We start from the raw sequence: 14,402 nt of genomic DNA, 5'->3' as shown, positions 1-14,402 counted from the left end.
CTGGACTCTTTCCAAACGCAACACATGATTTTAATAAACATGAATCGTTTTTTTATTTGAAGTATCGATCGGGTGAAAGTCGGGATTAAAGGCGAAGGCTGCTGCCTCGGTCGTATCACGTATGAGGGCAGATGCGCAGTAGGTGGCGGCGCCAGCGGGACGAGGTCCAGGTCGGCTCTGACGGAAGGAAGCGGGACGCGGCCGGCACGAGCTGCCAGAGCAACGGCCGCAGTCAATAGCCTTCAATCGCTCAGGCCTTGTTTGTTGACGTCCCCGGCTTCGGCAAGGATGTCTCCACCGGCCGCTCTGTTTGCTCTGACATGGGCAAACATGCTCCTAACATGTGGGGGTGCAGCCGGGCTGGGAACGAGTACAAAGCGTGTGTGTGTGTGTGTGTGTGACAGGGAGGCCAAGACAAGTGCCACGAAGCAAATGAAGAGATAGTTGGTCAAACACAGCTCATCTATCACGGCCTCCCACTTCCCCCAGGCCCCAGCGCGCGCGGCAGACAGAAAAATAAAGATGTTCAGCGCGGCATATGTGCTGCAATGTCATAACAGCTGTGTACAAATATAAAGTTATGGCAGGCACACCGTCTTTATGGCCCGAGACGCGGAGCTGGAGTGGCCGTGTTTAATTGATGATATATCATTCTGGACAGCTGATAGGACCCAAGGGCAGCTCTATAAAGTATCTGATGACCCCTGCAGTACAGTAAATAACCCCAGCTGGATGCCAGCAACAGTTTGGTGCTCACTATTTCATGAAGGCAACATATTGAGGCCAGGGCTGCAGACGGCATCAAAAGCAGCGCGGCTGCGAGGAGGTTCTGAGGCCGCGGCATCAGTGAGGACGGATCCGTCTCCCACCGACGCCCGTCCCCATTACATCTAACGGTGATGACATGTGACCTAAAGGCTTCTGGTCAGACTTTTTATAGTTAGGAAGCAGTTGAACACTAACTGATTTCCATTCTACTTGTTGGTCACTGTGAAGGAAGATGTTTGCACACTGTGAAGCAAATTTAATGCTAAAATATTAATGGTCTCAGGTTCCAACCTAGAATTATGAATGTAATTGTAACTAATTTGTAGTTTGAGAATTCAACATTTTTTATTCATGGTTTAGACACAGCTTCTTCCTACACACACATAAGCTTAAGAAAAAGAAACTTACTGTATGTCATGTCATGCATAGAGCTGCTATTGACAAAGCGATGAACAGCCCAGAGCTAAACTGGCGACAAACACCGACCAGAACCTGTCAATACAAACACGAGACTCCCACAATAACGTGTGTGTGTGTGGGATCCACCACGTCACGCTTCAGTGGGAGTCAATAGGAGGCTTCCTCTGAGTGCATGGAGTCGGTGGAGACGATCCATTGATCCCCAGACACGCGCACGGAGGTGGCAGCAGCTCCTGAAATGACCGCGGGCTTATTCCACAACAGCGAGCAAACAAGGGGGATCTGCTGGCGTCCTCCCTGATCAAGATCTTATTACTAGTGGATTTGATCTAATGAGCTAAATGGACACGGACCGTAGAGCAGCTCCAAACGCAGCGCTCCCTCGGTCGCGTATGGAATGTCCTGAAACGTCAGCAGAGCCCCAGCACCTCTGCAGGGTTTCTACCTGTGAACGTGCTCTTAAGTAACCTCAGAGGCTTTTACTAAAAAAAAAACAAAAACATAATCTGGTGAATCGTATGAATAAATTCCCCTGATGAAACACAGGCAGCGGTGTTGCGGCAGCCGTAAACACTGTGTGCTGAGCCCCAGCTAAAATGATTGTTTTGGGAAGCAGCAGTAATAACGTGGGCCCTGCTCTGTGCTGCAGTTGCAGATTGATGGACTAATTAAAAGCATTAACCAAAACACTGACGAACAAAACAAAGGCTGGCGCCGCTGTGGCGTCCGGCACCGGGACGTCAGCAGCAGGTCCAGCGTCGCTCTGACTGGTTCCTCCCCCGCGTCACAAAGAGGTCATGAGGTCATCGTCCTCCGTTTGGGATTTAAAGTGTGTTGAAGTCTGCTTCTCTCACTCACTTTTCTCCCTGTGAGGCTGTGGACCCGTGTCCTTCACGTACAGAGGACCAGGATGCATGCTGCTCATGAAGCCCTGCACTGTCCCCGTGGCACCAAAGTCAGCAACACTGCAGGGAGCTTTAGTGCCGGCAGCGTTCTTCACCTGGACTTTAATGAAAGTCAACGCCGGCGTTCTTATCGCCACAGACGGCAGTCAGCTGCTCGCAGGCATCGCAGCCCACTGACCGAACTGACCCAAATAGGTGGAGCGATTACTCCAACCACTCCGACTGTCATCAACGTTCTCCTCCACCAACACACAAAAAATTACATATTTATTTGCCTTCACCGCGTTCCGTTCTCAGCGGACTGGAGAAAAGCTCGGTTGCCAAGTAACAGCGACGCAGTGGAGGAACTGGGCTGGGTTGATAGCTAAAGTGATTTTTTTTTTTGGTCTCTTGAATCCACACTGGCCAGCGGGCCTGAGTAGCTCTCCCAGGAGAAGGAGAACCTGACGGGGGTAACTGCCATCATTGCTCTATTTGAGAGGACGGAAAGATTGTGATCGCCGCGAGGGGTCACATAATAAAATGGGTTAGACAAGGAAAAGTGTTACTAGTGAGGGTGCGACTGCGCTGGTGGGGGCGGAGGTAAGCAAACACTCATAGCTTGATCCCTGTTACAGACTTGGGATGGAGATTTAGTGTGGAGTGGGAACGCGAGAACAGTTATGGATCCTGAAGCTTAACTCAGAGCAACAGATTCGTGACCCACCAGCTCCCACTGCTGCTCTGTATTTTACTTGACCCTCCAATTATGACTTTTGTCGTAACATGTCTCCTGTGCATCCCGGTGACCTTGAGGATGCTCGGCCTCACACACACACACACACACACACACACACACACACACACACACACACACACACACACACACACACACACACACACACACACACACACACAAACACACACACACACACACACACGCTGATCCCCCTCTCCCCGTGCGTCTGCACATCTCTTTCCTGGACTCCAGTCCTTGCTCTAATCCTCTGGACTCGATGCTGAGGCTGCAGCCTGGTAATTCACCAAATCCCCTTCTGCTCCCCTCCAGCCCCCGCCGCCTCTCTGATGTCAAGAGCCTCTTGACGGAACACATGCAAACGCACACGCTGCGATCCCAACGCATGCAGCCACATACTGTACGCTGCACGAGTGACAGGCGCATTAAAGCACGCGAGCAAACAGAGCCCCGGCGCCTCGGCGCTCGGATCGACTTTGTCCCGCTGTGAACGTTACAGTGTCGCGCGGCACACAAAACACGGCCACTTTTTCTTTTTGTGTTTGTTTTTTAGTTGAGGTGTCAGCACTTACAAGGCTGCGTGTCTTTCCGCGTCTTTCCCCATAATGAGCTGCTCTTTATGTTTCCATTATCAAAACTGTCAGCGGAAACATCCGCGTTTGATCGCTGATTTCATTAGCCGCTCCGCTTTTTCCTCGCAAAACACCAAAGTGCTCCCGATATGCCATTAGAGCCCCCACAAGAACAATGTCTAATTTCAGCGTGCCATTGAAACTGTCTAAGTGTGTCACTTAGGAATAAATTGTGGGGCCTATGCAAGATGCAAGTTGAAATGTTTGCTTTTTGTCTTGGAATAAAACATAGGCTGACGAGGGGAAAACTTCTGATTCCTGTTAACCACGCTGCAGCATTAAAACGTCAATGAGAAAGAGGCAGGAGAAGCTCTGCGCTCACATAACATGGCTCTGCTGGGCAAACAGCGCGCGGGCTCATAATGACTGTTATCATGCAAGGCAGCGAGGGTTAAAGAGGCGCTGGTTCAACGCTGCAGTGACCAAGGCCTCCTCGTGGTCGCTGTGATGCAGGTTGACTAGTGCTGGGATGCTCTAAGGCAGGTAATGGTCTGTGTTTACTGTTGTGAAGCCTTTTTATTTCATTCAGTTATTCACTTAAGACTGGCATTAGTTGACTAATCTACCAATTCATTGTCAAATGAGACTGTTAACAGCTCACTCACTAACGGTTAACGCTACTTTGAGACCTGTTTCATATTAAAATCAGATATATAAGATATCAGGACGGGTTTTTCCTCAGCCGTCGGTTCATGAATTTATATTTCGCGTGTATTAAACAGTCTCAGAGCACTTAAAGTCAGCAGGTGGCCAGAAAAGCGCTGCAGCCTTCTCATTTCCATGAGGCCGCACCTGTGTCAAGCCGCACCTACATTATTTCAAGTCATTTGTGAAATGGTGTTGTTGCGCATAAACGTTTGACCGCACCAGGTGTTTGAGCTGCTTCAGCAATTACGACGTCACAAGGAAAAGGCCCGAATGGAAAATCCTTCCGTGGGCGAGAACGTGGAGGAGCTGATTAACAGGTGGATGAGATGCAGGAATTAGTGACCAAACAGAAAAGCACAGACGCTGAGCGAGCGTTTCAGGTGCTCATGTTTACATCAAAAATGTCCTAATGAACTCACCAGGTGATTCGTACTAACTCACAGATGCATAGGCAGTAAATCACAAATTTACGCACAGAAACTGAAGGTAAATTTGGATTCGTCTGGTTTCAAAGCCGGCTCCTTCCCATATTTTTCACACCATAACCTGAGCTCTTAATTGTCGGCATCATCCCACAGAGGGACTTGTGTTTAGTCAAGTGTGCGCCGCCGACTTCGCTGCGAGTCACGTGCAAAACAAACCGCTAATTATTTTCTGTGAATAGGAACAAAGCTAATTAACAGCGTCTCGCTTCTCGTTTGCTTTAAATGTAGAATTTCTCTCCTATCACTGATTCCATTCTCCGACGGTGGGTAAAGACGTTTCTACCTGTGCCTGCCCATAATTAATTAAGTTACTGACTAAGCCTGCTGCTGATTAGACGAGTGTGTAATCAAGCTGGATGTTTGAGCTGACACATATACAGATGGAGGAGGGAATAAAGCATAATAAGGGACAGTACGGCCTGATGAGTTGGACGGGGCAACATCTGCATAGTGTTTTACTTGAAATATCCTCAGGAGGGCATTGTTGTAAGCGCAGGCAGCCAGGGAGCAGAGCAGGTAAAACCAGCACGGGCACCTGAGGAGACGGACCCGCTGCCCGCGAGCCGGAGCTGCCGGGCATTGACAGTGGAGAGGCAAGCGAACGCCTCGCGGAGCGGCAAGCGAACGCCTCGCGGCTCGACGACTGTCAATGCGCGGGCCCGTGATCCTCGGGGGGATCCTTTCTATTATTGATGGCTCTTTAAAGAGAAAAGGAGCCTGATGAATGGCAGAAAATGAAACTTGCAAACTGGGAGGTGGAAATGTAAATCGTTGGCGCGGAGAAACAGCTGTGTCTTATTTATGAACGCGGCTTGTAAATGACACAGCACCTATTTAGTTCTCAGTCGACGGCTTAGGCTCAGACTACACAAAGGTCTTCCCGTCTGACTGATGGCTGCGCCCCCCACCCACTTAACCCTCTTCCTCCTCATATCACCCGTCCCGTGGTGCATTTGTGGGACTTGCTGAGAAAATTAGCCCTTGTTTTGATCCGGTCCTGTAATTTGATACTTCTTGTGATCTCAGCTGAGGAGGCATCCGTCAGGGCTGCCCAGCGTCTCCGCTGACATTTGGAGCAGCGGTGATTAGTTATGCACTTGATCAGGGTACCCGGAACCCCCCACCCCCACACCCCCCGCCCGTCTACCTGTTCTCTGGTCTGCACTTCCAAACAAGGGGCTTTAATGTTATTCCACTTGCCTCATTGCCTCCGCTCGCATGCTCCAGCAAGCACAAAACCACCCACTGCCCTGTGAATTCTCCAAATTACCAAGGGGCAAAACTGAGGCTGTTTAATTCAACGAGGCTGTGACAACCTTTCATGAGCTTTGCTTTTCATGTATTTTCTCAGCTCTTGGGCAAATACTGTCCATAAAATACACTGATTGAGAAGAATATTTATTATTTTCCCACTTATATAAAGGGAAAAGAAAGAAGATGCTGAGTAGGTGTCTCTCTAGAGTTTACACGTTCTTCTCTCTGGGTACGACTTCCTGCCACACTCGCAGACACGCAGCTAGTTTAACTGGAGACTCTTAATTGCACGTTGGTGTTAACTCTGTGATCTGATCCAATGACAGCTGGGAAAGGATTCGGCAGTAGAGAGGTACAAGGCAAGAATGCAAATTCACCATCTTGGCTTTATGTAATGTCCTAATAAAAGCAGCAGACAGATTCCTAGCTGCTCATGTTGTTCATGCTCAGTCACCTTGAAAAGGGGTCTTATCACTTTAAAGCACAGACCACTCCAGTAGCCGCTTGCTGATCTGAACTAGGGGGAATTATTCTGGTTCACCAAGCCTCAGTAATATGTTAAAACCTTTCACTACACAGATCATTGGCCCAATTAAGCCCATTAAGAGATAAGATAGGTAACTCTGATCAGTCCCAGGAAAGGAGTCATTTGGAGGACGAGGGCACCGGGAGTCATTACTCAAATGTTTTGAGAGGAATTAGAAACGGCGCAGATTCATCCCAGAGGTCGTGACCTGCAACATGCCATGAAATCTCTCTGCCCGAGGAGCCGAGCTCCCAGTTCTGGGTTTCAGGCCGCTCTTGGTCGACATAAATTGTCATCGCGCGCTATTATTTATGAGGAAGTGAAGCAAACGGATTAGGGTTAGTGACAGGGGCTGATCCGGTGCCGCATCAGATAAAAGCTTTGAGTTCCTCTGATGCTGATTAATCATAGAACTACAAAAGGCCTTCAATGGAAAACGTTGTTTGTGTTACCGTCCAGGTGAGTTTTGTCTTCGCTAGTCTGTCAACTAACATAGCTAACTCAGTTCCAATGATTATATTTATATGCAAATGACAGTAAACGTTAAATTAGTGAAGCTGAAACCAATTTTAATGTCTCTCTAACAACCGTGGGACAATTATGGCATTTATTAGCTATAAAGCCAACATCCAGCGTCCTGTAAGTCGTGGCTGTGAATCTTCCCACCTGTGGTACATTTAATTACTTTAATGACGTGCAGTGGGGGATTAGAGGAGGTGAGCAGGAAGCGAGCTTTTAAAGACTCCGACTATCTGCTAATTAGCAATGTGACTGAAACAGTCAAGGTGAAAGGACTGGCGTTTGTTTGCCGGCTCTACTCGACCCGTCTCAGGTCCTGATGTATTTGGGATCCGGGTGCTACAGCGGCTGCAGGTGAACAGCACACAACCGTACTGTAACACCAATGCTGGGTGTTTCTAGCCTCATCTCTGTTTTGCAGCCTAAAATCCCCACATACAGTATCTTAATTTTCCTTCTCGTTCTCCCTCTCTCTCCAAAATCCCCTTATTCAATTATAGCGGCCTCTAATACATGTGTCAACATGTTTCATTAGTATGTCTTCCTCTCCCACCAGGGAGATTAGCTCCCTCTCTTCCTTTTTATTTACTAAATGCAGAAATATCATTTTCTGCGGACAGAGCGGCTGTGAAAGAGAAAGTGATTATTTTTGTTCATTCCATTTCATTCTAGTTGGCCAGCCGGAGCTGCTGCTGGTGCTGCCCCCCCCTAAAAAGACTATTAAATATGCGGCTGGAAATTTACTTATTCAGCTTTCAATTCTGCTGGAGTCTACATTTAAATGCTCGGAGAACATTAGAGGGAGTGTGGACCGGAGCGAGGCTTTAACTCTTCGCTGGGAACGCTTTTATCACAGAGTCGGTATTCATGAGCTTTATGCAATGGAACAATGCTAAGACTGTGGAAGTCAGATATGAAACAAGACGGCTTCATCGCGCTAAGTGGACATACATGTGTGTCACAGGCGGGGCCGACTCATCCCGCCCTTTGATGTTCCCTGTGGTGACTGCTGGGTGCTGCTGGTCCCTGGAGGCATCGGCGGCAGCTTATTACATGGCAGCAGACACAGGCCACGCGGAGCCAGGGGCTGTGTTAGACCTTACGCTACACGCTCGGCCTGTGACACCACCGCCGCGCGCTGGGGAGCGAGGGCTCGCTGGTCATTGTCATTCTACTCGTGTTACGCTCATCTCCTGATGGGCCTCGTGTCTCCGTCCTCCTCCCTCCACTAACCCCTTCTCTATTTCCACATATCCCTGTCTTCATCGGTTTCCCCTCGCTGCCTGATTTTGTCTCTCTGGAGGGACGACAGGAACAGAGAAAGCGAGACGGGTTGGGGGGGGGGGGTTGAGGTACGATAAGGAGGAGATGAAAGCGGCAGAAAAGGACAGAGCGAGAGTCGGAGGCCTTCTGTTAGCACAACACTGGGTTCCCTGTGCTGATATTTTCCTATACTGCTCTATATTTCATTTAACTACTTATTAAAACAGCTGTGTTCCAGTTACTCACTTTGGCTCTGTCTTTATGTGCCCCCTCCCCCCCTCCCCATCTTCTTCCTGCCCCTGTGACCTTAATTACAAGATGTAAAAACCTGACCTGGATTCAATTTCCAGTGTCTGACCACACTGCCCCAAGATTAATGCCCCATGGGCCAAATTCAATTAAGCTCCCTCCTAAATAAGGATGACAAATGGAAAAAAATAGGGAATAAAACCAAAGGGTCACTCGGTGAAGCTGGGAAGGAAAAGGTCACGAGGGGTCAAAAAAACACAACAGGGCCAAAAGCTACACACTGACACTGACAGAATTCACCACACTGATCCTTCATTATGTTAAGAAAGTAATAGCCTCGATCCATCAGTGGCTCAATTGTTATTAATATTACTCCTTTTTTGAAGATTTGAGAAGTTCTTAGACTAAACCTACAACCCATAACAGAGCTTGGTGAATGACTAAAGCAAGTTTGAAGTCAGTCTGAGAAACAAAGTCTAACTTATTTAAACATTTAAATCTGATATTTGGGACCACATTCACATCCGTAAAAGGAGCTCTTTGCTAAGAATACCCAATAATTTGAAAGTCTGTTTTTATGCGACGTGACTTATTCAGGACTATTTTAAAAATGACCCAGCGTTCAGCCCTTTCCATTTATCAGACAGCATCTGTATGTGTCACCTTCACGCTTTGAAGAGCACCCAGGTCACTTTTCCGTAACACTAGTGGCAGCAATCACGGTGGGTCAGACCTCAGCACAGAGCCCAGATTTACCAGAAGAAATGAAAAGATGCAGTAAGACTGGGTCGCTTTGCTGTGTGTGGTGTGAATCAAAGGAAAACTATGGACGATTAATCTTAGCGCATGGGTTTTTAGCAGCATATCACCAGAGGGTGGACGACCAACTGCAATCAATAATAAAAAAAAAAAACAGTAAATCACTCTCATCGATCTATTTGCCACATTTGGTCTGTCAAGCAGATTATGTGGCGCTGGTGCATATATTTACTCGGCATGCATCAGTTTGTGATTAAGGGCATTAGGTGAAAAAACAGGGTTTGAAGTTGAAATTTGGAATCTTTCATATTTTCAGATCGATGAATCGATCGATGATAACGTCACCTGCTCTGCATCTGGAAAGGCCTTGTGTCGCTTGGCTCGAGCCACTGAGAGGCTCAAAAAGCTGTTTGGTAGAAGAGATCTGTGTAGTTGAATAATTGATGCTCATTAGGCAGATTACTACAATTTAAAACTCCTTTAAAGTGAAACATGTTCCTGATGTTTGTATGTTTGATGTTTTGTTTGAACTAGTTTTAACCAGAATGATGTTCTGGCACAGACTCGGGGTCTAAACTAACCCTATTTTACAGTATGTATTTCCCTACAGGTTGCATTTTTGCAAGTCACTGCTCAATGCACCCAAGCTTGTTTCTAGATCTCTACTCTCAGTTAGTAACAGACTTTTGGTAGTTGAATATATCAGGAGTCCATATTAGCATTGTTAGCATTATATATGCTAATGTCAGAAGTGTGAAATCAGGCATTCGATACAATGCCTGAAGGGCAAAAAGTGTAGAATAAGCCTGTTCTCCGCCAGGAGCGCTTTCGTTCACCTGCTGCTCGCTGCTGGGCAAATCAGCAAAAGTGTTGTTACAGTCTGTTGCTGCAAAAAATGTGCTTTTGTAGCGGACGGAAAAAGTTAGCGACCAATGTAAGGAAGGTTTTCTAAACTGTCACGTTGGTTGCTGACGTTTAAAATGTCGCTGGAGCCTCCCCTGCTGCAACAAACAGCAGCCTTTTGTTCTCCTGGTAAAAGTGTATCCTGTAGTTTTGGTTTTTAAAAAACTTTCCGTTCTGGACGTTTCATACGCTGCCTAAAATACTTGGTTTTATACGTTACTGGTAACGTATGCATTGTGTTGGTGATAATTCTGTGTTTGCTGCAATTATCATCCGCCCCTCACGCTATTAATAATAATTTTATAATAGTTTGAGATTCGCTCACAATCAGCCTCAAGCTTGAACCATTGTTTTTACTGCAGATCTTACAGGTCTCTAGAGCTTTGTCAAACTGTACTAGAAGTGCTACTGTAGATTGTGTTAAATGTTAAAGTCAAATGTTGGACTAAATAACTGTAAATATACTAAAACACAGATGTAGCCAAAAACTATGACTTTCTCTGGGTTTGGATGCACAAAGTTCCCGTTTGCGCTTCACTAAATTCTGCTTAGCATTTTTACACAGAATGGGCTCTAACAAAATCCTTTGCTTCGATTCAAGCCTGTCTTTATTTGCGATGTACAATATTGTGCCATTTTCTTCTGCTGGGAGGATATGGCAACACATTTTGTCATATCACACGCTGCCATATGGTGACAATCTGTGTTTGATTTCAGAAGCAGCCCACACCGTTTATGATCTGCCTGTGGATGCTACCTTCAGCCAGACATGGTTAATTCCACGACGAGTGAGCGACTGGGCAGGATCAAGGGCACAATAAAGAAGTCTTTTAAAGCGTGATGTGATAAACTGGCGACCTGCCCAGAATGCCCCGTCTTCAGCCCCCGAAGAAGAGAACACATTTAATGTGTCGATTGAGCTTTAAAATTAACGTTGAAACCTTGTGCTGTGCTGACAAAGAATGAAAATGTGATTTATCTACACGTATAAATGGCTCCAGCTTTGTTATTGATCACAGGCCGACCTAGCACACGTACTGTAGCTGTGACCAGGGAGGGAGCACCGCCACTAATGGACTGTGCTGTTTATAGTGAGTCCCATCCTTTTCCGTTCATGAGGCTGCCAATAACGAGGTGTGACTGGTGTGGGAAACACAACGTAAGTCTTCAATCCTTCTTAAAGGAGAGAGACTCACTGGAGGCTGTGAAGTGGCCGGACTAGCTGTGCCTGCATCATATAAAGGGACAAACGCATACAATTAGAGGAATAATGATCAAAGAGCACAGTTACGGTCCCTGCGTCTCTGGTGTTTGCGTTTATGCTTTAAAAGCAGCCATAAGTCTGGTCATGGTGGCGCCTGTCTGAGCTGCATAGGGGGCCGTGTGAAGCAGATCCAGGCTGCTGTACAGATCCATCCATTTTAGATTGCTGCAGTGTCGAGAGAATTTCCTGCCTGCGCGAGGACTTCTGTCATCCTGGCCTAATGTCTGCGCAGTAGCTCTGCAGGTTTTGAGTCAGACGATGGGGCAGGAGCAGGCTACTGCAGACCCCAAAATCATCATCCAACAAGCTTTCAGATACGGTACAGTATACCTGTACCCTCGCTTCATTCTGTTGATGGTTAAAGTCAGTGTAAGAATCATGGACATCACCTCATTCGATAGCGGCACATCCTAATATTGGACAAGTAGATTGTAGTTTGTTTGAGCGTGTAATCTTTGACTGGGATGTAAAGGACGATGATGATTTAAATGTACTTCATCATCAATAAACCATTCACTCTCTGGAGCATATAGAACGGTGTTTCTTAGAAATGTTTAATAAGAAGAGAGTAATGTTGATGGCTTAGATCAGTCTTGGTGACAGATGGACTCCTTGAACTGCCCTCATTGAGCTCAGACAGCAATGGATATCATGACCTGGACCTAGTCTATTACATCTGAGGTCAGATACTGATCAGCTGCCTGTTCCCTTCATTTTCCCCCCACAGTATCACCAACAACATCTACATTAAACCCTCTCTCTCAGGGCCTTTTAATTTGTTTCACAGTGTAATTGTGCAGGTCTGTTCCAAACAAAGGCAGCAATGAAGAAGCTTATTCACATGTAAAGCAAATGCTCCATGTCCAAATCCAAAGGATCTCTTGCCAGTTTAGAGCCATTAACTTGCACATTTTCCTGTTACTGAAAGCGGAAGCTTTATTAGTTTAAAGCAGCGTTTGATTAATCTGCTGAAGCTCAGACGGCTTCAGGGGCTGCTTGGCACACGCCAATTGACTCGGTGACTCTAGACTGAGCACCGTCAATACTGTCAACTCTTTTCTCATCAGTTTTGTCTGAGTAAGCAATAAATATTTCTGCTTATGGTCTGAAATGATCATGTTTACTGGGTTTTGAGCACTGACATGCTCTTGTGTTTTATTTCTGGATCAAACTATGCTTTAGGTCAAGGGATGTGGAGAAAAGGCTTAAGTATTTCTTTTACTGTAAAAAGTAGACTCCACAAAGAGCAAATTTAAAATACATTTTTAGATAAAATCAATTTTGTTGGCTTCTAAATTGCCAAATGGTCAAGAAGGATGATGCTGTATTTCAAATTGACATAATTATTGCTGAGGGAACGCAGAGAGGCCTGTCAAAGATCTTCTTAAATCTAAATGGCTGTTTGTTAAGCCTAATGTGTGTCTTTCCAAGCGTGCGGCGCCGTGTGCGGGCTCGGCAGCAGTCTCACAGGCAGGCAGATAGAGATCAGCCTGGGGTTTGTCCTTCCTGCAGCCGTGAAGGACAGCCTTGGGTTGGAGATGAAACCCGCATTGATTTTCCTGGCCTGGTTATGTGACGGCTGAGGCACCTGCCTGTGATCGTTAACATTGACCAGAATCTTTCCTTGTTGTCGAGAATGCGGCCAATCCTGACCACGCGTGCGTGAACACACACAGACTTCAGGACGGAGGTGAAGGGGTTAAGGGGGGGGTCTGGGTGTCTAAATCCTCCAGTGAAAATCATCTAATTCGCTAACATGTCACACATTCTCACCTTTACCAAATGGGTTTATTGATTCCTCCCTTTCTGGATGTTTTTTGGTCTGTCCGTTGGGAACAAACAACGTATTAATTCTGACTAGAGGGTGATCAATATAAATGGCCAGCCAGGCTCTGTTGGATGAGACAAGTATCATCAGCTGCTTTAATCTAACTCTGATTATATGGTTTTCATGTGTATCCACTGATTGTTGACCCTGTGTCCTGTATTTATTCAACTTGCCGGGGTTCAATGATGAGGGAGGAAATCTAAAACAGCTAGTGGTCGTACGGACTCACGTTTCTCCGTAAAGTTTGGAGTGTGACGTGTGAATTAAAGCAGCTCAACAGTTCCCATAATAAATTCGTACAGATGAAGGGATTAGACAAATGCTTCATCTACTGGTGCTGGTCAGTGTCTGTTGGAACTGAGTAACTAGGTGTACGTTTTTAAGTGTAAACATGTCAGACTGGAACTCAATGGCTTTAACCCCTTTAAAATATAATTTTGGTGGGCTTAATTAATATCCATACTGCAACATATGCATATACTGTAGCATATAACATATAGGAGAAAGAGACACGTTAAACAGGAAAGCTGTCAAGTCGACAGAAGCTTCTTAAAGGTCATATTGTATCTGTTCCTTTATTTCCTTTCTTTCATATGAATCGAAACCCTAAATCCTCTACAGTGAAGCTGCATCACTTTGCTGGATTTCTTGGTACAATAGAACTGGATTACAAACTGACAAATCACAGACAGATCACTTTAACCAACTAGCCTTTCCAACCCTGAGGCTGTTTTTTGAGGGTATTCTGGAAAATGGCATAGCTACATTCAATTGAATTTATCTCTGCAACCACAAAGTCTATTCGACTGCAAATAGTGTCATGATGTAAGGGATATTTGTGAGATGTGATATGATGTGTAAAGATAAGTCTAAATGTTACTGATGTGATGTCTATGAAAAACAAAAAGCAATATTTTTAGTTCTGTCTAAAGAAAAATTCCCTTTCAAGCTGAATATCTGAGGCCTTAATAACTTTTAACCCCCTTGAAATCATAGCAATCAGTGAACATCAACTCAGCAAAAAGTTGGTTTTGATGAAGTGAAGCAGAACCAAGTTATAACGATTTCAATGGAAACAGTCAAATGAGCTTAGAAGTTTCTTAGTGTGGATATTCTACTCTATGTTTTGTCACTACTATCCACCTAAAACAGCAATAAAAGTGATCAATATGTACAAATACCACTTACCTATACCGATCTAAACATATGTGAAGGTGTTTATTCGTGTCCACCATTTCCAAAT

General features: G+C 45.8%; 1 protein-coding gene across 1 annotated transcript in view; it reads right to left on the bottom strand.

Moving 5' to 3' along the window:
• nrxn2b (neurexin 2b) overlaps nucleotides 1–14,402 on the bottom strand; it is a 437,402-nt gene that overhangs the window by 313,602 nt on the left and 109,398 nt on the right.

This window comes from Betta splendens, chromosome 2 (genome assembly GCF_900634795.4).
Source record: "Betta splendens chromosome 2, fBetSpl5.4, whole genome shotgun sequence".
Taxonomy (NCBI): Eukaryota; Metazoa; Chordata; class Actinopteri; order Anabantiformes; family Osphronemidae; genus Betta; species Betta splendens.
This window is presented reverse-complemented; position numbering and strand designations above follow the sequence as displayed.